The sequence below is a fragment of the Polistes canadensis genome, unplaced genomic scaffold, assembly GCF_001313835.1.
Source record: "Polistes canadensis isolate GaletaPanama2010 unplaced genomic scaffold, ASM131383v1 scaffold_115, whole genome shotgun sequence".
NCBI lineage: Eukaryota > Metazoa > Arthropoda > Insecta > Hymenoptera > Vespidae > Polistes > Polistes canadensis.
Genome location: NW_014569662.1, coordinates 387,587 through 414,641, shown reverse-complemented (window position 1 = coordinate 414,641; position 27,055 = coordinate 387,587). Strand labels below are relative to the sequence as shown.

Here is a 27,055-nt window from a genome sequence, read left to right as displayed (position 1 = left end):
CTCGATACGTGCCATGATATCACAAAATTAGCATAGCATTAATGAGTGCCTTGAATTATCTTCTCTTTTTTCTATATAAGGAAATTTTCGTGGATATTTTTTCGTTGTTGTCGATGATTTTTATGAACGATCGTAAGATCAATTTTTGGATCGTTCTTTATGAACAATAGAGTTATAAATGATAAAATTGAACGTTTGAATATAAGAGAAAGTAAAGGATCGTGATTGTATACTATGGATATATAATACATGGACGTTCAAATTTGAGAGCAAGGATATTGTAGATCTCACGGAGAGTTAGCGATTCGATTAAAGGTAAGAGATAGCGATAGGGAACGACTCGGGAACGCTGAGTTATTTTTAATAACAGAAAGACTATTCCCTTTCGCTACTTCGACTACGTACTATGCCGATCCAATTATACAATCCAAGAAATCAATTAACGTCGGACCAACCTAACGAGTCTAACCATAGAGTATATTTTCCAAGTATAGCTTGCGCGTCGATTTGAATCGCTGATTCATTGCGAAGGCGCTAATTGAGAGTAAAACTACATAAATGAATAACCGATCGTAATCGATCAATCGCTACCGCCGGCGTACCCGTACCTTCTACCAATACCAATACCAATAGTCTTGTAAATCGTTCGAAAGGCTGTGCTATCTCGGTGAAAAGGTTCGATGCGTTTTCTGTTCTATTCGAGTTTTGCGTCTAACTCTAAGGCATTGACAAATCGATCCGTTGATTAGAATTATCGAAATCCACATGCGAGAACTACTATCGTGAGATGGAAATTTCAAAATTATCACGAGTGTAATTTTATTCCAATGAAAAATGTTAATATCTTTCATATTGTTTAAACAAAAAAAATGTACCAATGGTCATAATTAATTTCCATCATTTTTATCTATCTTAAAATAAAAGATTCGATTAATAAATACCCATCAAAATACTATTGAAAATCAAATGCATTTAAGAAAAAGATATGTCCTTGCGTGTAAACATTCTGATAGAAAATAAGATTCATAGATAAAACAAATATGAATTATTTAATAGATCATCATTAACATTGATCTTCTTAAATCGATTTTGAATCTCGAGATTCAGTATTGCACCTGTCAATGTAGATAGAAAATACAGCTGTAAATGAGATAAGAAATAGGTGGTGCGTGTAAGCTTTTATCTCGAATACTTCATCTTATATTTTTTCTTTTCCTTTCCATTGACGAAAGTTAACAGTTTCGAAAGGCAGGTCAGAATGACGACGACGACGACAACGACGACGACGACGAGTGGTCTAGTGCGACTGGCGAGATCCCGTTTCATGATAAAACGAAATAACAAGTCGACATCGAGAGAGTGGTAATCCGGTTAATCGATCGCTACGAGATAATCGATAATGTCGGTAATCCATTCTAGGTGGTCCAACGAGTGTACGGTGTAATCCGAGGTAAATGATGCGTGTAATGGCTGTCAATGGAGTAAACAGCTTAGATACGGCACATCTTCATTTCTTATTAATACACGGCGCCGCTCTTAATAACCGTTTAACGAAGAACGAGACTTTCTTATAGATCGACTTCGACGTGAGAAGTCAATTTAATTCTCACTTCATGCCTCCCCCCTCTTTCCCCGAGTACTTATACTTTTCATTAGAAAATTGTTTTCTCTTCGAAGGAAATTAATTATCATTAGATTGAAAACGTTAATGTTAGAAAAACTTGATAATTAAAAAAAACCGGTAATAATCAATATCAAACCATACATCCTAGACATTTCTTTTTTTTTTTTATATATATATTTTTAATTAATTTCAATTTCTCGATTGATTTAGAAAGTATCGCAAGATGTTTTGCGAGTTAGTAAGGAAACGAAGGATGTAGCAAAAGGTTGCCAAGGTATATGGAGGATTTTCATTCCGATAACGGCACGTACTAAGAAGAAGAAGAAGAAGAAGAAGAGGAGAAGGAGCGAGGAAGGGAAGAGAGTAGAGTAGGGAGGAAGTAAAAGGGCCGAAGAGTCTTTCCGTTAAGATCGATCGAGAGAAGAAGTTTGTACCTACCGTGTGTACCTCTTTCGTTTCCCACAAGCGGTTACACGTTTCTACCTTTGTACCAGATCACCCAAGAGAGAAAGAGAAGGTAAGAAAGAAAGAAATAAAACGAGGCGGCCTCTTATTATGGGGTTGCAGCACGGTCAATTTGCGTCTAGCAGAAGTCACGGGGTGCCTTCGCGAGCGCCGAGCCGACGTCATAGCTGGCGCATAGAAATGTCAAGAAGGGTGAAGTGCGCGTAAAATAAGATGTAACGTCACTGATAACAAGCGCGCCTCTGCCGACTTACAGGAGGTAAGAATAGGAGGATGAGAAGGGTGGGAGGGAGGGAAGGAAGAAAGTTCAAAGAGGGTTGGGGGAGGCTACGAGAAAAGGAAGAACAGATCTGATAGCGGAAGGTTGCCTTTGCCCGAGTCCTTAACTCAAGTTATAAGGCTTCCAAAGGAACCTACCATCCTCCTCCTCCTCCTCCTCTTTCTCTTCATTCTCATTCTCATCCTCTTTTACGTTCTCGTCCTTCGCGAAGTAGGCTCGAGCTTGTAAATTTGTGCTCGCCTCCTTGATAAAGGTACAAAAGAGCCGCCACGGTTAGATACCATGGAATTTACATAAACGAAACGAAATGGAAAAAAGAGATTAGGTATTTTCGATGACGAATGTTGTGTTATTCTCTTGTAAGAAAGAAAGAATGAACAAAAAAAAATGAAAGAGAGGGAGAGAGATCAAGAGAACGCGACAAATTCATTTCCGAGAATTTATTTCATCACATTTCTCAATGAAATTCTTTGAAGTCGAACGAAAGTAATGTCCGATTTTATGGTCAAACCCGGTTAAAAAAATGTTGTTTACATCGGAGAGTCTGGGGTGGGGGGTGAGCTTATAACGGAATGGTAGATTCTTGCGGAATGGAGGTCGAGCGACGATTAATCGACTGAGAGGAATAAAAGAAAACGGGGTAAAGAAAGAATCCCTTGGTGGAACAACGATGAGGAAGAAAAGGTCGAAGAGGAGGAGGAGGAGGAGGACGTTGGTCAAGACGAAGTGGAAAATGGCTGTCTGATCGCGTACAAGTGGAAGCAGCTGGCTCCTGCATACCGTAACAGTCCGTCCGGACTTTCTTCCTCCCTCCCTCCCTCTCCTCTCTTCTCTTCTCTTTGGTACTCTTCTCTCATCTCTCTGACCGTTGTAGAGCGCGATGCGATCGGCGATATTCGCGAGTCGTCGCACGTTTCTTCCATTACCGGCACGTCGTAAATAAGATGCGACGACGCTGAGAAATTATCGTGAGCATCTTTCAATCGGGCTTCTTTGCTCCGGTGAAAAGCGGCCTCGTGCTCGTACATCACGTTCGACGATGTTTTAAAACTTTGCCCGGTCGATGACGTTACTTACCGATCGGTTTCTTTACTCGGTTTACAATCAACACGTTCCAAATAACACAAAGTTACTTTTTCTTTTCGCACGAAATCCCGAAGAGATCATCGATGGAATCAAGAATATAGTTACAATATATACCCCATGGTAAATATCTATCTTCACGAGGATGAAGATTCTTCTCTCTCTCTCTTTCTTTCCCTTTTTCTGTTCGTGAATTTCCATGCGTTAGTTTGCACAAGATTTCGATGCGAAGGTTTGTAGAAGGTCGAAGGGTTGGCAGTCTCGAGGATGAAGTCGAAGAAGGTAGGTTCCTTCGTTGCTGCAAGAAACTCCCATTATACGGGGATCGTAAGAACTTTTAATCTCTCTCTGTACGGTGTAACCGGCCGATAATGAATGCTACGCGACTGCTTACGAATGGCTAAGCATACCTCTCGTACAAATTTTTCCTTAACTCCCGTGTACTTACCAACTCTCGTGTACTTTATGATTATTGGAGGGCGTAGCTGCCTACTCCGATGTTTCTTCTTCTTCTTCTTCTTCTTCGTGTTTTTCTTCTTATTCTCCGAAGTAAAGTTTCCTTCCCTTTTCCTTTTTTGATGAAAAAGAAATCTTCGATTCGTTCGTTGTTAATCGTAATTTATTACCTCTCAACGAGGTGTAATCCAAACCGTGTCTGCTTATAGAAGGAGAAGAATAAGAAGAAGAAGAAGTAAGAAGAAGACGAAGTTTAGTTGAAAGATAGGAAGAATTATCTATCTTTTCTTTCAACTCTCGATATTCGTAGATGATTTATCGTTTTACAGAGAATCATAACTACTTTCTACGATCATGGAAACGTGTCAATCTCTTGAATAATCTTTTAACTCCAATCAAATTTATGTCTTTTATGGTAGGAAGGAAAGATGGTAATTACGTTTACCTACGAAGAGTTATGCGAAATAATTAATTCGAGTTGCCGAAGGAAGGATGATCGAGAATATGGTCTTGCAGAGGAGACGTTTCAATGGGTTGCCGGGACAGTCGTAACGTCCAATCCTCCAAGAAAAAGATAAAATGAGAAAAGAAGATAGATAGAGACAGAGAGAGTGAGAGAGTTACGTAGAAAAGGATGAACGGTATAAGAGAAAAGACGAAAGGGTGTTTTACGAGCAAAAGGGATCTCCTCCTTTTCTACTCTTCTTCTTCGTCTCTTTCTTAACAACTTTTAATTCCCAGTTCTGCGAGCGTGGATACCATTCTCGTTAGTCGGCTTCTTCCAACTTCTCTCGCACGCATTGTTAGATTAATTAATAGGATATAATACGCGTTCTCGTCACGATCCTCTTTCCTCCCTCTTTCTAAGCCGACATTTCATTTAAGAAAAAGACAGATAAGAAAGAAAGAAAGAAAGAAAGAAAGGAGGAAAGATGATTCGTGACGGAAATATATCGAACACTCATTCATTATATTCATTATTTTTGTTTCAGATATTCTGTTCGAGATGATTGGATGAGATTGGCTGGACCATCGAGATCGATTAACGATAAACTTGGATCATCAAAGAAGATAAGAGGTAACCTTTAAAAAGAGTATTTAAACACTAACACAGGTTTTATTTTTTGTAAGGACAGCATAGTCATCGTCATCGTAATCAAATTTGGTGAAAGCTTTCTTTATTTCATTAATCCTCGCGTTTATCTCGATCCATTGGATTTATAGACGTAGAAATCGCGCTTTCACTCGCCGAGACAAATCGTAAACATGTACTCTGGTAATGCATGTAAGTAAGTACTTATTTCTTAGGAGACTCTCATCTCTTGTAGAAGATAGAAAGGAAGGGAAAGATGGAAGGAAGACTAGGATCGATCGTGCGAAGAGAGAAGAGGATTAAGCTTGAAAATGATTCTTGAAACAAATCGAGGAGGACGGCGGCAGCTAGGTGCGTAATATTTTGTCGAGAGATCGGCTACGTACCGGGTGGGCTATTACTGCCATTAAAGAAGGCGAGAAACGGTGCGAATGATAAATAGAGTGATTATAGAGGAGGAGGGACGAACGGTATAGAAGTCCGTCGGTCTGCCACTGTGTTCTACGAACGGGGGGAATTGTCCAATCATCATCAGTCTGTTTATGCCTTCGGCAATTCTCTTGCATACTCGCGAACTAACGTACCCAGCTACCTTTAGATAGGACTGTACATACGTATTAACGTATATAGATAGGATACATATATAAATAGATAGATACATACACAGATATATTATACATGAATAGGTGCTTGTTGTTTTGTTTCTCTTCTCTTCTCTTCGCTCGCGATTTATCTCGGAAACGCACGAGCACCTCCGCGAAAATCCTCTTCTCGTCGGGTTATTTCGAGGTTGCCTAATGAATTTCAAAGGTCGTTAGAGACGAAAGCTTAGCATGCAAAATCGAGAGCTAGGCTCTTAACGACGAGGGTGCCTGCTTGCTTGCCGGTGCACATACAGTAGCCGGTCATTATTAACGTAACCTCGACGTGGCGCTTTCGCGGTTCGCCTCGATTACGAAACACTCTAATTCGATTTGCATTCGCGAGCAAGGATCGTTAAGGCCATCGTCGCGAGTACTTATGATCATAAGATGATCACGATTTTCTTCTTTGAGATGGTACACCTTTCATTTTTCTAGTATTTTTTTTTTCAACAATTTTTTCTCTCCTTACTCTATTCTATTTTGAATTACATTTCAAGAGAGAGAGAGAGAGTGAGGGAGACAAAGTAGAACGGGGGGACGGGGAGGGGTGGGGACGACGCGCGATAACAGCCACCGTGGGAGGGCTTAACGCTTGTTAAACACTCGATTGGACGTGCACACGCGAGNGGGGGGGGGGGGGGGTGGGGACGACGCGCGATAACAGCCACCGTGGGAGGGCTTAACGCTTGTTAAACACTCGATTGGACGTGCACACGCGAGTTTTCAAAGCAGAACGATTTGCACCGTGAGCCGGCATAATGAAGGTGCTCGCATGCGAACGTATTTATACACCCGGGGCACTATACGTCGCGCGTGCCAGCACTGACATGAAACGAAATGCACCGAGCACAAGAGACAGACAGACAGACCGACAGACAGACAGACAAAGTTAGAGAGAGAGAGAGACAGAGATCTCATGGGATCTATGGCATCGACCTTTCCGCAGTTACCCGTGCCTTCCATAAAAAGAAAGAAAATATCTAAGAAAATGATAATTATACGTTGATAGTAATTAAAACTATAAGAGCCTACTTTTACGTAGAGCAACATCTCGACCTAGTTACTCGTTTGAACTTATACTTGTAGGTATGTATATATATATGTTACCGTCGAAGCCGGAAATCAGTCATTGCTAGTAATGAAAATATTTGCCGAAACATTTTAAAGAAATGGCAAAGTAGGAAAAATTTGCAGCATCGCATTCTTTGTCATTTTATGAACCTTTGCAAATCGATTCATAACTCGAAAAGGTACTCTATGTGTACCCAAAAGAGTGTACTTAAATTTAATATAAGTTTCATTAAAATCTATTCACTTTTAGTATACAAAATATTTACCAAAACTTATCAAAGAAATAACAATGTTGTACAATTTATAGCATTGCAATCTCTGATATTCTTTTCAACGTTGTTTAAATAGTAATTTGATATTCTATAAGATATCAAAGTATTATATTCGATGCCTAGGAAAAACTCTGTAAAAAGTCTTATTTCCGACTGCTTCGGAATGCACTTTGCATTGATAACAATGCCGAGGAATTACTAGCAATGACTGATTTCCAGCTTCGACGGTAACATATATATATAAGATACGCGTGTCGTGAGATTTGCTGCTTTAAAATACGTCGTGCGAAAAGATTTCTCTTAACCGTTTCCTTTTCTTCTTCTTAGCGTTTATGAAGCATTCAACCAAGAACCGCGAGCAAGTTTTTTCTTCGATAGAAAACGTAATTGCGATTAATATCAAATGTCACGAGATATCTTTTATAGCGTATCGATTAATTTACTAACAAAAAGGGATGCAATTTCCTAGAAAAAAACAAATCAATCTATCGAGACGCGCGTTCGAATTCGATTCCCATTTCTTTTTCTTTCTCTCAGAAAATTCGTTTTAGTCTCTCCTTATCGTTACTTTTTTTTTCTCTTGTTTTTTATTACGCACGCACAAATTGTTTCGAGTGATAAGGTAAAAGAGATCGCTCGGTCGGTCGGTCGTTCGAATCGATTCGAAATCGATACTCGGCAAGGGGATTACGTGCGATCGTAACTTCACCCCAAGAACTTTACTCCAGTCGCAATCGGATCGCCTCGAAGCTGCGGATAGCTACGTTATGGTCTCCCTAACGGATCGAATTACATCACTTCGATGCCGCGCGAAATAAAACTAAGAGATATTAACGACGGATCGTTTGGTGCTATAATAATTTATCGAGTTGCCTTTCTTCTTTAAACGCTTTCGCAGTTTCGATCGTGGGAATAATCAATGCGTTTGGTCAGCTAGAAAAACACTTTGAAATGTTTTTCTTCCTTACCGATTGTGGCGGGGGGGTGGGGAGTGGGAGGAGGAGAAGGACAATTAAACATTCTCTCTCTCTCTCTCTCTCTTACTCTCCCTTTTTTTCTTTGTCTATTTCTTTCAGCGTTTCTCTTTAGCATCGTTCGTAAGGAAGGTCGAAGATTACTTAATTTAAGAGCGACGATCTTAATTACGTCCCGATAAAGGTCTGTCGTTGCTGTAAGAGACTCGTTATTACTTAGGTTGTGCAATAAATAAAGCGGCTCGTCGTCGTCTTCGCGCATATTTTAAGGAAGGAAAGTATGCGCCAGACGTGTGCGTTAGATAGAAGATGGTCATGGTTAGCAACGTTGACCAAGGGGTCACAGAGTATTAACATTCTATAGCCACCGACTATAGCCCGGCATGACGATTACACAGTACATTAACTCCAACGCCATTAATATTCATATTTTAATACAATCTTGCGTCTCTAAGTGGTTAAGAGAGAGAGAAATAGAAGAAGATACAGAGAAATAGATAGAAATAGAAAAAGAAAGAAAGAGAGGGGGAGAGGGAGAGAGAAGGAACGTCTTCATTACGAAGTTACCATGCGACGCGCAATCATTACGATTTAACTTGACCTCCGATCGTTCATATAACCAAGCACTACGAGCAATTACTATGTTGCTTCTTCACATACTTTTCTATTAAAATCGTCTTGTTTAATTCGCGTTAAATCGAGGATGGAATGCTACGGAAACGATTAGAGAAGATCCTCTTCTTTCGATCCTGTAAAATCTCTTATGCGGAAGTTGTTCTTTAGAAAGAAAGGGAGAAAGATACACATACATACATACATATATGCACACATATAAAGATATACATATAGACGTACACGCATATTATCTGAAACTGTTAATCTCTCGTTCTATTTGCTTTTCAATGCGACTTCATTGGCTACGATATTCAACGTTAACTTGCAAGTACTGTTAATAGTAAAGAACTGTAGAGTAGAGAGACACGTAAGATAGATCCTTCAAGATAATGACGTTTCGCACGAGAGATAAAGAGAAATAAGTAGGAAATGAGGAAAAAAAAAAGAAAGAAAAGAATAATAAGATTCGATCGTCCAAGTTAAATATAATTTTCATTAGATCTTAATCAACGTTAGATAAAAATTCTAATGTATTTTTTTGTTCTTTCTTAATGAATGCACGTTGGTAAATTGCGAGAATGATTATATTTCAACTTTACGTTATTGTAAAAGAAAGAAAAGAAAAGAAAAGAAAAGAAAAATGTATTATTCTTTCGCGAATAACATGCGCATAAAGATGGAAAGAAAAAAAAATAATAAAGAGGATAGAAGCGAAGAAAGGGAAAAAAAAAAATATAATCGGAGAAGGGCTGGTTAAGTTCTGTCGAGATTCTCGCTTTCGTCGTTTCGTTTTCCCAGGCACGATAACGATCGTAAGTTATAGTTTGGCGCGCGTTAACGAAGGAATCGCACGGTGCGGGAGCGTAAGACACCATGGGATTGCATCACAGACGCAACTTTGCTGACGCAGAAGCGGCCCGTGAGCACCGATGCGCAACGCCATGGAAGACAGGGACCACGTCGACTGCTTTAAAATGACGACTTCGATGTTCTCGTTAACTTGAGATACAACATATCGTTAGAAAGGGATAGATTCGACACCTATCCTTATTTATTACCTATTGTCGAGTTTTCATGAGAAAAATGTCATATTTTTTAATCTTACGAAATATGAATAGACATAAATTTCGATGTTGATGAAAACGCCGTGACAAGATTGGAAATCTTAGGTAAAAGGTTTGAAATATAACGGAACGAGAAAGAGAGAGACAGAGGAAGAGAAAGATAAGAAAAAAAGAAAGGATAAAAAAAGAAATTTCTACGGCGGAAGTTCTGCATCCTTTGTCGCACTCCGGTCTTGTAGAGGAATACACGGAAGAGAGCAACCACCGTTGGAAGGCCGATTCCTCCAAGTTCCTTCCTTCGTAACAGCGTTCTTCCATTTAGCTATCCGGAAAAAATCATTCTCTGCCCACCATGGGGATGAGAGGAGGAAAGAAGGTAGAAGAAAAAGAAGGATCGAGGATATGAGGTGGTTAAGTAAACATTTTTTACGGCATTTTTTATGGACGAAATAAGGAGAAGATTTTTTCTTATTCTTTTTTTTTTCTTTTTTTTTTAATGGTAAAAAACATTTGAATTATTTCCGGAACATATCAAAAATAATTCGTACAATTAACTCGATTCTTCTTTCGCGAACGTTCACCATAGAGAAAGATAAATAAAGAGAGAGAGAGAGAGAGAGAGAGAGAGAGAGAGAGAGAGAGAGAGAGAGAGAGAGACACGATAATGTGAAAAAGAGGGAAGAAAGGTAAAACGATTCACCAACGTCCTTTCTCGATGAGTCAAGCTTCGAAAGCGCGTTCGATACACCTGCACGAGTGGGTTTTCCTTATCCGCTCGACAATAATTATTCCTCGCGTGAATAGGACGTATTGCATCTCGAACATTAGAGAGAGAGAGAGAGAGAGAGAGAGAGAGAGAGAGAGACAGAGAGAGTGCGTACTTTCCAGCCGATTACAAAAGGTTCGACGATCGTTAACGATTGAGTAAGCGGAGGAGGATTGTTGAAAGAGTACTACCTAAGTACTTTGTATAGAAAGAAACGAAAGTTAACAATTTTTCTTTGACTTTTTAATCGCCTCGTATTTACGCTAATGTATTTATTCTTGCTAATAAGATAGTATACTAGGTGGTTGTCTCTTGTCGAGTGTTAGAAAATTTTTCTTTTCTATTTTTATATCCAACTAACTTTATTGATCAAATTACGTATAAAAATACTACACACACACACAAACGTGTATACATATAGATTCGATTTACAAATGTACATCGTGAAAGTGACTTAGAAACTCTTCCTTAAAGATTCATCGTTAACGATCGTTCTTTACCACCGTGCGTTCACATCGTCCATCGTGTTTTATTTTAATGTCGATCTTCGGGACCAGAGAAAAGGACAGGGAATTTCCCATAAAACGTACGCACAACGATATTTTCGCGCGTATCGGCTCCCACACAAGCGTCGATTATTCCGCAATCGTTGAACTACGACGACGATGAAGAAGAGGTGGAAGAGAAGGAGAGGAGGGGAGGGGGAGGAGGAGGAAGACTACGACGACGCCTTTCTACACCTGCATCACTCGATCGTCCTTCTCTTTCTCTCTCCCTTAGTCTTCTCCTTTATCTTCTCCTCCTGTCTTTTATTTCGTTTTCTGTTGCTTCTCGTTCGCCTGGTAGAGACGCTTGTAGAAGCGGAACGCGGTGTCGTTTATTCCCATTTAAGTAAAGTCAAGGCGACGGGAGGTTGCGTACACAAATCAGTCAACCCTCGCAAGAGTGGCAAAGGCCTGGACGAGGCCTCCAATCCATCTCGGTGAAATCACCCTCTCTAAGCTAGGTCCTCGTCTTCGTCTTCTTCGTATAGAGTAAACTCGACGAACACCGTGAGAAAATCGATCGGAACTTTTGCTATTGGCCGACTACATATACCACCATAAATAAATACCCGCAGTCCTTGCATATTGTTTTTTCATTTTTATTTTTCTTTTTTTTTTAATCTTTTTTCTTTTTTAAATTTATCTACCATGCCACGTGCTGCTACAAGCCTTGTCTCTCTAGCATGAAACAATGATCTTGCGTCAGTCAGTATACATATCTTAGATCTTTTATTCGTACCTTCTCGGTTTCAGATCGCTAATCGATCGTGTCGAAAAGATAATCGCATCGATAACGCAAGAAAGATAATATTCTAATGACGGCCGCTCGATAATCGTTCTTTACCCCCTTCACCTTATTCTTCTTTTTTTCTACTATCTAATAAGCTAAGAACCGCGTCCTTGAATCATTTTTCACAAGTTTCCAGACGTTTACCGTTCGCTCGGACAATAAAATCCTAATTTTCGATTCTCGAAGGAAAAGCGTGACAATTAATTACATGCAACAACCGACATACTTTTTCCGATCTCACGTATATATATATATATATAAATATTAAACCCGTATAATAAATATATATATATAAAACCCGAATATCTCCAATCTTATTTCAATTCATTCCCACTTGTTATATTTTTTTATTTCTCTGTAAAACTTGCCTTTCTCATTTTGCGTATCAATGCGGTTCATCGCGATTCTCAAACATGTATCCCAAATTAAAGAATAAAGACAAGACTGCGTCTTATAAATTCGAGACAATTTATGAGAATTGTCAAATATTCTATAGGGAGGTAATTTAATCGATAAATGCATTTCCAAATAAAATAAATAAAGAAATTTTCTAACGTAAGGTTTTAATTCATAGGGGTCTCCAGGATAAATGATTGTTTTCATGATATTAGCGCCACGTGTTTATACCTTATAAATATCTGGGTAAAAGGATAGAGAACACAGATAAGAGCTGGAAGCTTTGGTACGAAAGAGAGTAAAAAAATAAATAAAAGAAGGAAAGAAGAAAGTGACGCCGGTCCATTTACCGAAAGTATTACCCTCGATCGCCAAACTGCCTCGAAATGGGATACTCGTGTACTCGCTACTCGTGAAGATAAAAGAAGCATCGTCTGTAAAGTAGGATACATTTCGTTGCACGGGTACCAACTCGCGTAGCTAATTACACTCGTAAAGATTAATTAGATTAACGTTAACCTATCTTTAGGTTATTCACGTAAGTTCGAGCCGCATTTCTCTCTCACTCTTTCTCTCTCTTTACACAAACTTGGTAATATATGAAGAAGAGATAGATATAAATAATTATATTAAAAAGAAAAACCCTTTGACAAGGTATATATATATATATATATATATATATATATATATATATATATATATNCACGTAGTTCTTCATCTTATTCATAAACGCGAGTTTAAGCATGACTGAGTAAGGGTTGCGTATATACATTATATATATATATATATATATAGATATACTTCATAGATTTTCAAGCAAGAATCTCTTTAATAACATTTCGATTACGCCAGAGTCATCAAGTATTTCCCAATTTATTATACCAATTTTAATTAAACTCAAGAGAATGATCATAAAATTATACGAGTTTGGAGGACTATCTATTGCTCTCTTTTTTTTTTTTTTACTATAATACCGTTAAAGAAACACGGTGTATATACATATGTAACACGGAATATAGGAACATGTACGTATAAATGTATACTCTATTTCTACATTTCCGCTTGATTACGTAGATGCAAGTAATTACGTTAGACTTCGCGCATGATTATAGCCTTAGAGAGTCGACATAGGTGTCGCACGTAATACGGCTGCACGTTTGTTGCCTTTTCTTTTCATCGTCTTCGTCTTCGTTGTCGTTGTCGTTGTCGTCGTTCGTGAAAAGGAAGGAAGAGAAAAGAAAGATACGACGCATACAAATGATGGCGTAGAATCCAGGCAATTTAAATGTTCATCTCAGGAATGCTCCGATCCAATCTACTCGCAGCTAGAGAAGAAAAGTAAGAAAGCAAAAAAAAATAGAAAGAGAAAGAGAAAGAGAAAGAGAGAGAGAGAAAGAAATATAGTGTAGACACCCCGCCCCATTCTCGTCTCGTGCTGCTTCTCTTCTCGTCCATTCGTGGCGATATAATAATTTAGTTCTGGGCAAGGCAATCGCGTCCAGACACTCTAAATACAGTCATTACTATGGTATTTAGATGATACGCCGGCATCATCCTTATGTAAACGGAATACGCGTAATCGATGGAGATTTGATTAGGCAGCGCTCAACGATCCTATTTCGAGTCACGCCAGGACGTCGTCTTCTGTCTTTCAAGATCTCACTCGAACGAGGAAGGAAATGACGAGAGAAACTTGCCAACCTATTGAGTTTCGTTTACAATTAAAAATATTATTCTGTTTTGTATTCGTATTATATTTTTATATTCTCAGGAATGATTTCTCGAACCAGGATTTCTATATTTCTATATTTGATTATCAAGTATTTGATTACGTGTGATAATATAAAGGTGTTTAGGAAGAAATTGTAAAAAAAAGATAAAATTTATATTGACTCGTGATAACAGTAACGATCGAGTTGCCGATGAAGTGTCCCAAGAAAGGGACGAAACGTTCAACTTGTTCGAAATAAATCGTTCATAAAGATTTAATAACCGTTCAAAATTCCCTGTGAGACTTATGTGAATATTATAATTCTGGACAAGAGTATCGATAAATTAAACAAATTATTAAGTTTCTAAAGTCATCATTAGAATTTGTATAACTGAGGGAAGGGGAATATTTATTATCAATCGTCAATTATCGTAATTAAAGGTAAAAGAGAATTTTTATTTATTTTTATTTTTAAGAAGTCGAAGGAAAGGACACGTAGAGAGTGATGAAGGATCGACATAGAAATTTATAGTGAACGTTAACGAGAGTGATAGCTTCGATAGAGGAAACGCGATGTGTCTGTTGGAAGCCACAGTTATCGATGGATTTGCATAGTTAGTACGAACAGGTGTGATTTACGGATAACGAACAGGTTCGCACGTCGGATGCCTTAAGCACAAACTACAGGATTCTACCTTGCCTTCCCTTATTGATATCTTATACGCCTCATTTCGAACCGTGTTTTTCCTGACTGTTCATTAAAATCCACTCTTTATCGGTAATTAGAAAATACTACGAATTTAAATCTACTCTGTGTTTTTGTGTTGTTTCTTGGTTTAAAACGGTGATAAAAAAAAAACTAAGTAAGTCAAATTTCCGTAGAGGAGAGGATGATCGTCGTCAGTCAAGTATGTTTTGTGATCGGAATGATAATGAAAAGTGTGCGTGGCTCTGCTGTTACTTTTACCATGGCCGAGAGCGCGTAAAATGCACATGCAACGCGACGGACAGCCTTGTGCTCATTGCAGTCGACATGGTGCCACCGTATGCTACGATCCCCTTTTACACACGATTGTGCCTTTGCGAGTGAACGAAAGAGAAATAAAGAGTTAATGTAAGAGAAAGAGGGATAGAGAGAAAGAGAGAGAGATAACGTACACAAATGAAATCGCCCTGGCGTAGGATAAAAATGTGGGTCTTTGCCGTATTCGAGTTTACCTCGGTATGTACGATATCGATGGGGGGAAAAAAAAAAAGTAGATCTATCCATATGTAGTTGTGGACGTGTCTACGAAGACAAGAATGAAATAAAGAAAAAGAGAACCAAAAAAAAGAAAAAGAAGAATAAAAATTCACGTTATAAAATATATTTATAAGCTTTCTTTCTCCCCCCCCCCCCATCAAGCATATAACCAATTTGATTGAAGCCTGATGTTACGGTAGTCGAGATTATTTGAATCTTCGGATACGCGAGTTCGGTCATACATATTTCCAAGAGATATGAAATCGTTTTTAGATAACGAGCAGGAGATCGATTCTTGTAGTTTGAATGATTAAATTACAAATAAGTTGGCAAACAGGCGTAAGTGACTACAAAGTATTTGTTCCGTATAATTCGTCCATTACGAGAAGCAGCAAACCTTTCTACGAGGAGAGCCACTCTGGGTTCGGCTTTTCGGTCGTCCACCTTCGATCGAGGTGCACCTTTTACGGCATAAGATATTCAAGATTATCCGGCGGTTGTCGTTACACGAGCACCGCCGATTCCACTGACTCTCTCTCCCTTTTTCTTCTTCTTCTTCTTATTTTAACGAGGAATGTCGACAAAAAGAAAAAAAGAATAAAGAGGAAGAAAATAAGAGGGACTAGTCGAGGTACGTCGACGAAGATTCGTCGAGAATGGCAGGCCTCGCGAAAGTATCTATATCCTATTACATTTTCGCATATCGCATCGTAGAAAAACTGACGTAATCATCAAATATAATGAAAGGAAAGAAAATTTGAAGGTGTGGCTAATCTTGGATGATTATAGCAAACTCTTGGTTTCTGGTAGGGATAAACGATCAACTTGCATTTCCAGTATTGGTTCGCGGTCATCGAAGTCATCGCTGATTCAATGAAGAGGCTATAAATTAAGGGAAAAAGACATTACAATTAACGCTGATGTCTTAGCTAATCGTAAATATCATCTCTTTCCTTGCGGACGTGTACCGAGAGATGTGTTCTCGTAGGAAGATACAGAAAAGAGGGGGAGTAGAAAAGAAAAATCATTGAAGAAGAATCGTTTCTCTTGTATTGTTAAACGTTCCCTTTTAAAAAGGAATAATTTGCAAAGGTGTGGCTAAAGAGTATCCAGTTTCCAATTGGACGATAAATTCCAAGTAAAATCAATGAACGGATTGTATGGTTTTAAGAATGATCATATAATCGATTCTATGGGCTATCAAGCCTATCTTCAATGAGTTGGAAATTTGTATAAGGATACAATGTTAATCGTTATAATAGGAACATATAAATTTGTTCATTAATTTTCCATAAAAAAAAAAATGATGTTACCATTTAAAAATATTCTTATTATTAAATATATTTATTTTTGTATTGATGATTCGTGTATAGATAAATATATTATATTATATAAATTACATATTATAGTAGGATTATAATTAAAAGCACGTGTAGATAGATACTCGTGACTTTACCGTCATATTAAACAAATGCGTAGATGCACTAAGCGGGTATATATAAAGATAGGCATTCTCTGTTTAGGTTAAAGTTCGTTCGAGCAAAGCTTTAATCAATAAACTAATAGTTTGGCGGTATAACTCGGGAGCGAGTGCGCTACCGTTTGCCACTCTGACCTCTCGATCGAATAAGAAAGAATAACGAAAGAGTGAGAAAAGAGAAGAGCGAGAGAGAGAGAGAGAGAAAAAAGATGCTGGCATACGGGCGATAACCGTAAAACCGGCTTTTAATGTTCCGCACGCATCGGCCTATCGTGCATCGTGATCGGACATTTTCAGGACCTCTTACCGGCGCGATATAGGAAGGCATATATCGGCGGTTTCGTTTCTGTACCTACGTTTCTCTCATAACTTTCAATGCAGAACCTTTTCCGCTTTCGTCTTTGAAAACCACAAAAAAAAAGAGTAGACAGATTTTTAATTAATATCATCAAAAAGCTTACGAACGTTTCATTATTATTAAATAAATAAATTAATTCACAAATGATGACAGTTTTATTACAATAAAAATAATATAAAATTTTATATCTATGTAATAATCTTTGTGTAAAAGATATTAGAAATTATATAATATTGAGAATTTTATTTATAAGTCACGTTAAAGCATGTTGAACAACTTTTTGTCAAAATATTTCTTTAAATTCAAATTGATTTTTATTTGTGCCGTTTATATTCCAACCGTGGCCTGATATCTTTATATATGAAACTTATGGTAAATCTATGGAAGAAATTCTCTTGATGATCGCTTACTCTGACATTATTATTGTTGGCGATTATTATCTATTTCAAGCGTTTATATTTAATGATGAAAATTAAGAAATGAAATGAAATGAATAATATATTTTTAAATGTAAATGCTTATCAAATCGACATATTGATATATTTCATAAATTTACATTAGCTATAGAATATTATTTTAATCGTCTATAATAATCTTTAATTTCTAATCTTTCTCAACAACAATTACCTAACTCTGTAGATTTATCCCGTAAAATAAATAAATAAATAAATAAACAAATAAAATATAATAGAATCCAGGTGTACTTCGATAAACTTCGACAAGATTGGAACGACGTTTTCGTGTTAAAAAGTTAGCGTAGCAGCGATAAACATGATCGTCGAGTGCTCGTAATATTTCTCTACATACATACATACATAAATACATCCATACATACACCCATAGGCACGAGCCGTTACTTCAACAATCTCCCACACCTTTCATGACGAGATGAGCAACGCGTTAAGGTGCGCGAATCGCTTTCATTATACGCCGAAGGAAAGAACACTCTTCAATTATCGCGAGCGAAGCGCACTTTCGCGCAGTGCAGCGCAATATAGCGCAGCGCAATGCTGCGGCGCCGTGTTGTTTCTGTTTGCCGCCTGGATAGATAGAAGCAATACCACCGATCCTTGAGAATTAATTATTGCAAATCGTTCGAACGTATTACTGACGTCTTCGTTAACTCTTTCAACGTCCTATTTCTCAAAGAAAAAAGAATAAAGGATCGAGAAATCCTTATACATATGTATGTGAATGGATATATACATGGATTATTTAGTCGGTAAAAGATCAAACAAGAGATTCGAATTATTTTCTAAGAAAGAACATAAATATTGAATTTAAGAATATAATGATATATTTTGATAGGTCCGATACGAAAGTGTCTGTGGTCAGATAGTTTGAAGTTTATATCGAAGATCGAAACTTTTCGTGTCAGAATTTTCGGGCAAATTGCTGGATTAATGTCGTAGTAAAAAGTTGAACGAAATAAGGAAAAAAAGAAAAGAAAAGAAAAAAGAAATAATCTCATGTCAGAATCGACGGTAGTGCGGCACGGTACGGTATGTAGCGTCGATTTCACCGCTGAATTATTTATTACAAGCTATTATTAGGAGGATCGTAATTTAAAGTAATACCGTCGTTGGTATGGTAGATATCGAGTATCGAATAAAATTTTCGATCATTTATGCAGCTCCCACTTCTCGTTCGCCCTCCCTTACCCGTTACCCTTACCCTTACCCCTTTAAGAAGTTTCATGTTGAAGAAGGTACCGAAAAGAAGATGGGGAAAAAAAAGAGAAAGGGAAGAGAATCGATGACAGGCGCGTGGCCATACAGGGCGGCGGCTGCGTTCATTTACATTTACAACTCCCGCCGCTGCCTTATACGTTCCTTATTCGCGAACCTCTTCTCTCTCGAGATGACGTTTACTTTTACGTTTTATTTTTTATTTCGTCTTTTCTTTTTTTTTTCTTTTTTTTTTTTTACTCTCCTTCTCTCTTCCACGAAAATGGCATTTTCGAGCCAGGCGGAAGTTAAGATTGAAAAGAAAGAGATAGAAAGAAATCTCGCATAAAATCGATTAACAAGGGTGGGAGGATGAGAGTTTTACAATTCAATGCTTCTTTTATATTTGCAAGTTAATTGCGAATTCGTGAATTATAAATATTCCTTCCACCTCGATAATTTTCTCTTGCTTCTTCTTCTTCTTCTTTTTTATCTTCCTTGAAATATTAATTGTAAGTGCTTGTAAAAATGTCCGAACGGTGCGGCATATTTTCTCTCTCTCTCTCTCTCTCTCTCCCTTTTATTCAAAAAATGATATTTTTTCATCGGCTCGTTTATCGTCGTACGCGCTAATGTTTTTACGATTATTACGTTATTACGTTTCGGAAGAAAATAATCGCGGTTCGTTCGTTTAATTTAAAATGATGATAAAGGGGAGCTAGCTGCTGTACGTTTCGCGATAAATCGTTGAAACTTTTTCTAATTAATTTATTCACGAATATACAGGACAAATTGGCAATAGTCATCTTGTAAATTGACGAGTATGTATTGGGCATATATGTCGGTGTTGTGTTGCGTACGTATAGTTCGGAATAAAATGAAAACAGGTGGGCAATGAGACGTAGCAATTATCGAGTCACCGACTGATAATAACGCGTAACGTAAATTTCATGATGTCCTGCTAGAAATAGACTCAGGAGAGATCGAAGCATAATTAGCGGCTAATGGCAGCTGTTCGAGGCGCGCTCGATTTGAATCATTTCGTCGTATGTGTGTAAGTAAGCGAGATTAGTAATTAGCAGAGGGCTATCCACTCGTATAGGTTCATGTCGACCCGGAATACATCCCGTCTCTTTCCTACCCAGAGGAAATACGTGTCTGGCGTGTAATTTCAAGGCCTTTCGTTATCCCATTTGTGCGATAAACGACTTTTATTATCGTCAATAAATTCAGAGGCAAAACACTTACGGTATATATTTATAAATTATTACATAATTATTCTTCGAAGAAAATCTTGTAATATTTTCTTTCCCATAAATAATATTTTAAAATAGATAATACAAGGAGATACAAGATCGTTACAGTTTTCTCATTATATTAGATTTGTCGAGAACAAAAAAAAATTCAATTAGTATTATATTAATATAGAAAAAAAATGTATAGATAAATTAATATGATAATTAACTCGTATTGAGATCTAATATAGTCCAAAGATTGATCCAGATCTCGAAGCTTCCTACAATATCAATTTTTTGACGTGATACAATCGACAGGACGTGTGATGGCCGATAATGACGGTTATTACATGGAAGCATGCAACCATTTTTCTCCCTCACTCGAACCTTCAATTCCATCATCCTTTTCTGGTCTTGACTTAACGTCGACATATTCGCGTTAGTATTATACAACGTTTAACGAGCCGTAATGTAAACGAGGTCTCCCTTGCGCGATTTCCAAAGGCAAAACTGTCTTAATTAAGTGTCTCGAAACACGTCAGAGGTGCGATCGAAGAGTAGGTACTTAATTTATCGAAAAAGCCTTCGGCCCAGCTGATCATCTTGGAACGATCATCGACCAGAAAGATTCTCTTTCTTTCTTTCTTTCTTTCTTTCTTTCTTTCTTTCTTTCTTTCTTTCTTCTTTTATTACTTCTTTTAACCCGAGTGGTGCTTTATGAAATGGTTAAGGCGATTAAGCCGTCATAACGAGGCAGCGTTTTATATAATGCGTACCTGTGAAAAGGATTCGGTGGATATTCTCAGAATCCATCCGGGCTTTTTATCGCTTTCCTCGCACACGTCTTTCTTCTTTCTTTCTTTTTCACGTATCGTTCGGTAGTCAGCATTTATTTATACTCGGTTGTATCGTTATAAAGTATTAATCGGCCGTTAGGTCGCTCGAGTTTCCTTCTTGCGATCGTAAGTAGGATGTAGATTTATAAGGAAAGTTTGTATTAAGTGTGAATATGTGTGTGTACGTGCGTGTACGTGTGCAAGTACGAATACGGTCGATGTCTCTTATGAATAATTAGATCGTTAAAATTATAAGCGGAACTATTGGCTCTCTCAAGAAGCGACGCTTTCCATAAATATATCTAATAACTCTTCGGCTGTTTATCTTTTTTTTTTTTTGTTTAACAGATCGAAAGAGACACGAGAAGAGAGTTTCTACGTGGGAAAAGAAAACGTGTGGAATTTTCACGTATGAAATCACCTCCCCAAGTCTCCAGACTCAAGGAGAGTTTTCAACTCGTTTTCGATCATTGATTCGCGCACGAGCACCAAGGAGAAAGCACACATGTCAGATGATTATGTAACAACTTCGTAATATCTCCGTTCTCGATTAACGAGAACGTAATGAGCGTATCTACGCGTCGAAAGGCAAATTCCATTTTGAAAGGAGATTCGATTTGATTAGATTACATTCGATTAGGTTCGATTCGATTCGAATGGATTATGTGAAATCATGAAAATAACGCCTAGGGAAATTGTTTTTACTTTTTTCTTTTTTTTTTTGTTTAATCGATTTCTTTTAATTCTTTATTTTTTTTTTTGTTTTGTTTCTTTTGATTTTTTTCTTTTGTTCATTTCATTTTTTTCCAGAATAAAAGGGAACGAGAGTATACTACAGTTGTATAAAAGTTCTCTACTTGTTGCGAGTTAGGGTGCGGTGTTTTACCGTGAAGATCTTTCGCAATTACTTGGAAAATGGTTCGAGTTCTCGAGCTGAACACGATTTGCCGCAAGATCTCTCCCTCTACAGCATCCGACATCCATCAACGTCGTCCAGCATCGGCGAGCAAGAATGCGAGTGGAATCGGACTGGTTCGATAATAACCGGCCCACCGATCGGTACTGCGACGTGAAAAGGTCTCTTTTACTAACTAATAACGTCTTATTAGCACGAGCATAGTGACACATGAAGAATGATCGGTCCCCTTTTCACGTTTTAACCTGACAAATTGCGGAATCCTTCCGTACCTTTCGAAAGTATCCAACTTGAAAGCTCATCCGATGAAATTGTTACCTCGTGTTTCATTAAAACACTCTTCGTCTTTCTTCGATTTATTTTATTTCTCTCTCTCTCTCTCTCTTTAATTCTTTATAAAACATCAAAGAAGAGACTGAATGAATGTCACTTCTAACGAACCCACGCGTATTCCCGTGCTTCAACACACTAACTACCCTCGAACGCGAAATTCTCCAGTAGTAGTCTAACGAGCTAGACGAGCTTTGACAAAATGATGTCATTCGCAAAGAGTCTTTAGGTTCGTTTACAATTAAAACAAAAAAAGGCAGAAAAAAAATCAGTCGTTATTGTACGTCTCGTAAATCTTTCATATTCCCTAATACGAGAAAAGATTTAGATCGAATTTTTTTCTTCTATTTGTCTGAAATATATAGGTAGAACGAGATCTACTGCAACATCATCCAATGCCCTCGAGGAATTGAAGAGAGTGTGGTGGATCGAAAAATGGAAAAGCGTACGTGTAACTCGAATTGCGCTTGGGTACTCGGTGACTAATGAACCTTTACAGTCATCTTAACGTCGTCGTAGGATGCTTCGTAGTGGGTACTCTAGCCGGTTTATTGCCAGTACTGATTCGCGAGTCTCGGCAATCAAGGACCACTGTGAGAAAATGGCTGGACCGAGTTTCTGATTTTTCGACGAGGACGTCGATCGATCTCTCGACGCGTCGTTAACACTACCTTGCGTTTCCCGCTTCGTTTATCTCTTTCTCTCTCACTCAATCGCTAGGAGGGACATCGTTTGTCCTTTTATTTTTTATTCGATCGAATACTTGCAACACCCTCGATAAAAGGTAATGCTAGCTATGGTAAAGATAATAGTATGTTGCTTTGAATCTTTTACGCGTACATTATTTTATGTCTGATAATAATTAGTGGAGGAAGGGAGCATCGGATTTGCATGCACCAACGAGAAATGTATAGGATCGTCCTTGATCTTCGTTGCTTAATAAGAGCAAGAGAGATAGGGCTGTAAAGAGAAGAAGGTCCCATGGAAAAACCGGTATGTCGGTAGCACGTAAGCCTAATGACGGGGCACACCGGTCATCGGGATATACTACGGCACGTCTTCGCTCGACCAGTGACGAAGACGAACGGTCCAGCACAGCATCAACACAGCAGCAACAGCAACAGCTCGAGAAGAGATCAGAACATTGCTAGGATATCGCGTTCAGCAATGACCCTGTCCTTCTTCCGTTCAGTTGCAACGTTAAAAGAAAAACTCGACTGGATCGAGAGGAATATTCATATGCGTTTGTCCACTCTCGTCGCATGAGTGTAAAAGAAGAAAACTATTATAAAAACTAATCGAGACGAGACGAACGCCTCGATGCCATTGGAAAAACTTCTATTGCTGTTCGTTTCTAATGCCCATAAATAGATAAGACCGGATCATCATCGATGATACTACTTATTGTTACGTTCCTCGTTGGCGAGAAAATCAAGCCTTTTGTTGCCATTATTCTCGCAATTCTGAAGCTTTCAAATTCATATGTGACACTTAAGGAGATACGATCTAAACGTTTTTCGTTAGAAATGTCCATAGCGGAAAGTTACGTCGTTGGTAAGGAGACCTCGACAAGGTAAAAATAATATACCAACTCCCTTATTCTATCTACGACGCAATTCGCAACTGTATACACCGCGTATGTATACTATATATCCCATTCGTGCTCACACGTACAACAAACTTATGCGTCTGCTTGCGACCGATACACCCGATAGTGATTGATGATGATTAGTCGGCGATTTGCCGATAAGGGAATGTACCGCGGCTAGTCTAGGACTTTATTCTCGACACACTGACTATGATACAGCATACGATATTGGACCTTCGCTCTACCTTCGTGTAAATTGCTGTACAATGCACAATTACATCGGGCCAATAACAATTCTCTCTCTCTCTTTCTCTCTTTATCTTTATCTATCTATCCATCTAGTTATCTACCTCTTTCCACGTAGAAGAAACAAATTATAAATTTATCATTCGAATTTATATAATACAAAATTTCTCTCTATAGTTATTTCAAATAAAAATATATAAGGGGGAGAAAAAAAAGAGAAAGTAAAATAAAAGGGATTAGAGTACCTTTAGAATACAAAGTATCCAATACAGAGAAAGAAGGAAAAGCTCAGGCTCTATATCCTCTTGGCAAATCATGGACGCCAACGGGTAGAATCGCAAAGAGTGACGTGGACCGACGAGATGTGGACACATTTAAGGGCCTCGGCGGACACTCGGGACACATTAAGTCCGCGTATCTCGCCTAAAGGGGCGAACGAACGGAAAGTACTCGTGGATCACCCTGGCAGCAGAAGCAACGCCGAGGACGGCATCAACTGGTGCGCTTTCTGTGCAGGTACCGGGATCGTTACGGCGTCCCTTGAAACGGCGGTAAATAAAACTGAATCTTCTCTTCGTCCGATAACGTTGCTCAGAAAGAGAAACAGAGAGAAAGAAAAAATAAGCACAGACGGCGGCAGTTCTAACCGAGCTATAGCACTCAAGAAACTTTAAAGACCTCCATCGTGCAACGATCGAAAGGGGAGTTACGTTCGACTTGAATACTATCCGTCCTAGAAATCTGACCTTGAATAAAGTTGGTTTTATATATATATATTGTATAAAAGAAGTAAAGTATAAGAGAATTTTGTAGAAATTTTTAATATGAGAAAAGTTAAGGATTTAGTTTAATGGAACATTTATTTGCAATTACATAGTTCTACTACTGGCAAGTAAAGATTTTAGAAAGTAAGAAAAGCGATCTCGAAGAACGGTAAGTTCTCATGATACTCAAATAGAAGTCACCGATGTTTGCCCTCGCATCGACGTTTTACGGCCGTGTAAATTTGCTAGCCGAGCGCTCCTTGGGATTTACGATACGACGTTATTACGGATATCTCGACGATGGCCGACTCGATAATACATACCTACATGTGTGTGCATGTATCAAAAGCTGTTTTAACGTTTTAGTAGCTCGAATGACTTTTTTTTTTTGCTCAGGGACGTTAGGATTTTAACGTGTTTTTCATCGCAAAAAAGATATCCCGATGATAACAAAACAAATTCTCGGGTAGAAGAACATTTTAAAAAATTTATTTTGTTTCGAAACGGTTACCTGTTCACTCATTTATAGGAATTTTTCTAAATAATATAGAAACAGTCAGGTCTCAGTCTTCTTTCGAACGAATCAGAGTCAAGTTCGGTATTTAATACGTTCATTTTTCTTTTTTTTTTCTTTATGTACTTTAAAAATAAATTTATATTTGGATTATTACCATTATCCGTTTTCAGATATTCACGGTGACGATAAATCTTCTATTTTCAATATTTAATAACATTATTGTATTATCTTTTTTTTTTTTTAGGCAGAGATAAAAATTGAGGGAGAAAACCGACAAAGGATGAGATCGAATTGGTAAGAAGATAAACACGTCGAGGCGGAAAGAAGAAAGAAGCCGTGTGGTCTTTGGAGAGATCCTTACGAGGTGGCTCGTAGTTAGCGTGATTCAGTTGCACTATCGCGAACGCTTGCATACGAAAGACCGCCGTGGTAGTCGATCGGTGATTAGACGGCAGCTTGTTGTTTCCGATCGCTGCTAAATATCTCTGCAACGTTGTGCACCAACCAACCAACCAACTCGCTCGGACAACACTTCTTGGCCACGCTACATCCTGCACTCTCTCTCTCAAACGAGATTCTGTAAGAGTAACTAGGATAACAAATACTTTTAACGATTTTATTTTTTTTTTTTCTAGGATTATTGTTTAGATTAGGAGACACATCGTTAACTAGAATGTAATTGCAAGGATGATCACGATGAGTAACAGATTAATTATCAATGTGTAATTTTTTAATTAGTATTAATATTAAGGAATTTTAGAGAAGATGAGTGTATCATTTACACCGATACAAATTTAACGATTAATTCGATTAATTTTGTCTACGAAACGATATTTGTTTTTTTGTTTGTTTTTTAGATTTAACGAAAAGTTGATTATATCGTATATAATATCATAGTTATTTTAAAAAGATAAGATTTTCGCTAATAGAAATCTATTGACTTGCGTAGACTAATCAGAAAAGTTAGTAATTCGAGGAACGGTGCTTAGGTGGAATTTACGAAGAGCTAGGGATAGCGTTGACGAGCGCAAACACGTTCGCTAATTACATCGACTCGATTACGAGGGAGCGTATAAGAGCCTTTGAAATATCCGTTATTTGCTGCTTCCATTAATTCTCTCGACGGCATCTACCTTATTCTTCCTAGGTTCAAAGCGTTAGAGCCGAGAGAGGAAACTTATAGCCGCGTCTCGGAACGAAATTACTAAAAGTTTCACTCTTTTTATGTCTCTCACGTTTTCCACGTAGAATCTTTGAGCGAGGCTACTACTCTAAGAGCAGACGTTAAAAAGGGATTTTCTTTGGTTAGTCTTTAACTACGCTAACATAAGTTGTATTTTACCATTTCGAATAAAGTTACCAGCAAACAGCCCTTTTCAAGTTTACCTCGAGAGATAAGAGCAGTCTTAATTTAATATTAAATTTAGTTATTATATTTAATAGACAATAGTTAATCGATTGTTTAAAAATACTAAACATGGCAGGGAATAGTTGACACAAGTTTATGTAGTATGTATCTACAGGTAGAGGTAGGTAAGGAGACACGTAGTTGCGCGACCGTGTATATGTATCTGTATGTATATGTTTTAGCAGCGCATCCCGCATGCATCGTACGTGCAGCATAGAAAAAAAAAGAAAAAGAAAGAAAGAGAAAAGAGACAGTCGCTAGTAACCGCTAGCAAGACTTTCGTATAAATCAAAGCTTCGTTTTGCGGTGAGGTGTTGTACGACGAGCATAGGTAGGCATATCTTACGTCGAGGTCAAGGCGAATGCGTCACGCTCGTTTACGGATTACACGCGTGTGAATATTAAGTACCATTCGCGTTAAATGTGAAAATCAAAAATAATGTCCATTATGTTTTTAATATGATTTTTATTCCAGAGACAACGTTGTCTAATCGTCATTTTATTTTATCATCTCGTTGAAAAGTCACGAAAGAAAAAGAATTATATTTATAAATTAAATAAAACAAATATAGATGACTTTTATATCGATCGAATGGATCGATCGATCGATCGATCATT

General features: G+C 37.9%; 1 protein-coding gene across 2 annotated transcripts in view; it reads right to left on the bottom strand.

Moving 5' to 3' along the window:
* The window catches only part of LOC106787804 (Krueppel-like factor 3), a 222,528-nt gene that overhangs the window by 41,264 nt on the left and 154,209 nt on the right, over positions 1 to 27,055 (bottom strand). The gene's annotated exons all lie outside the window — the stretch shown is intronic.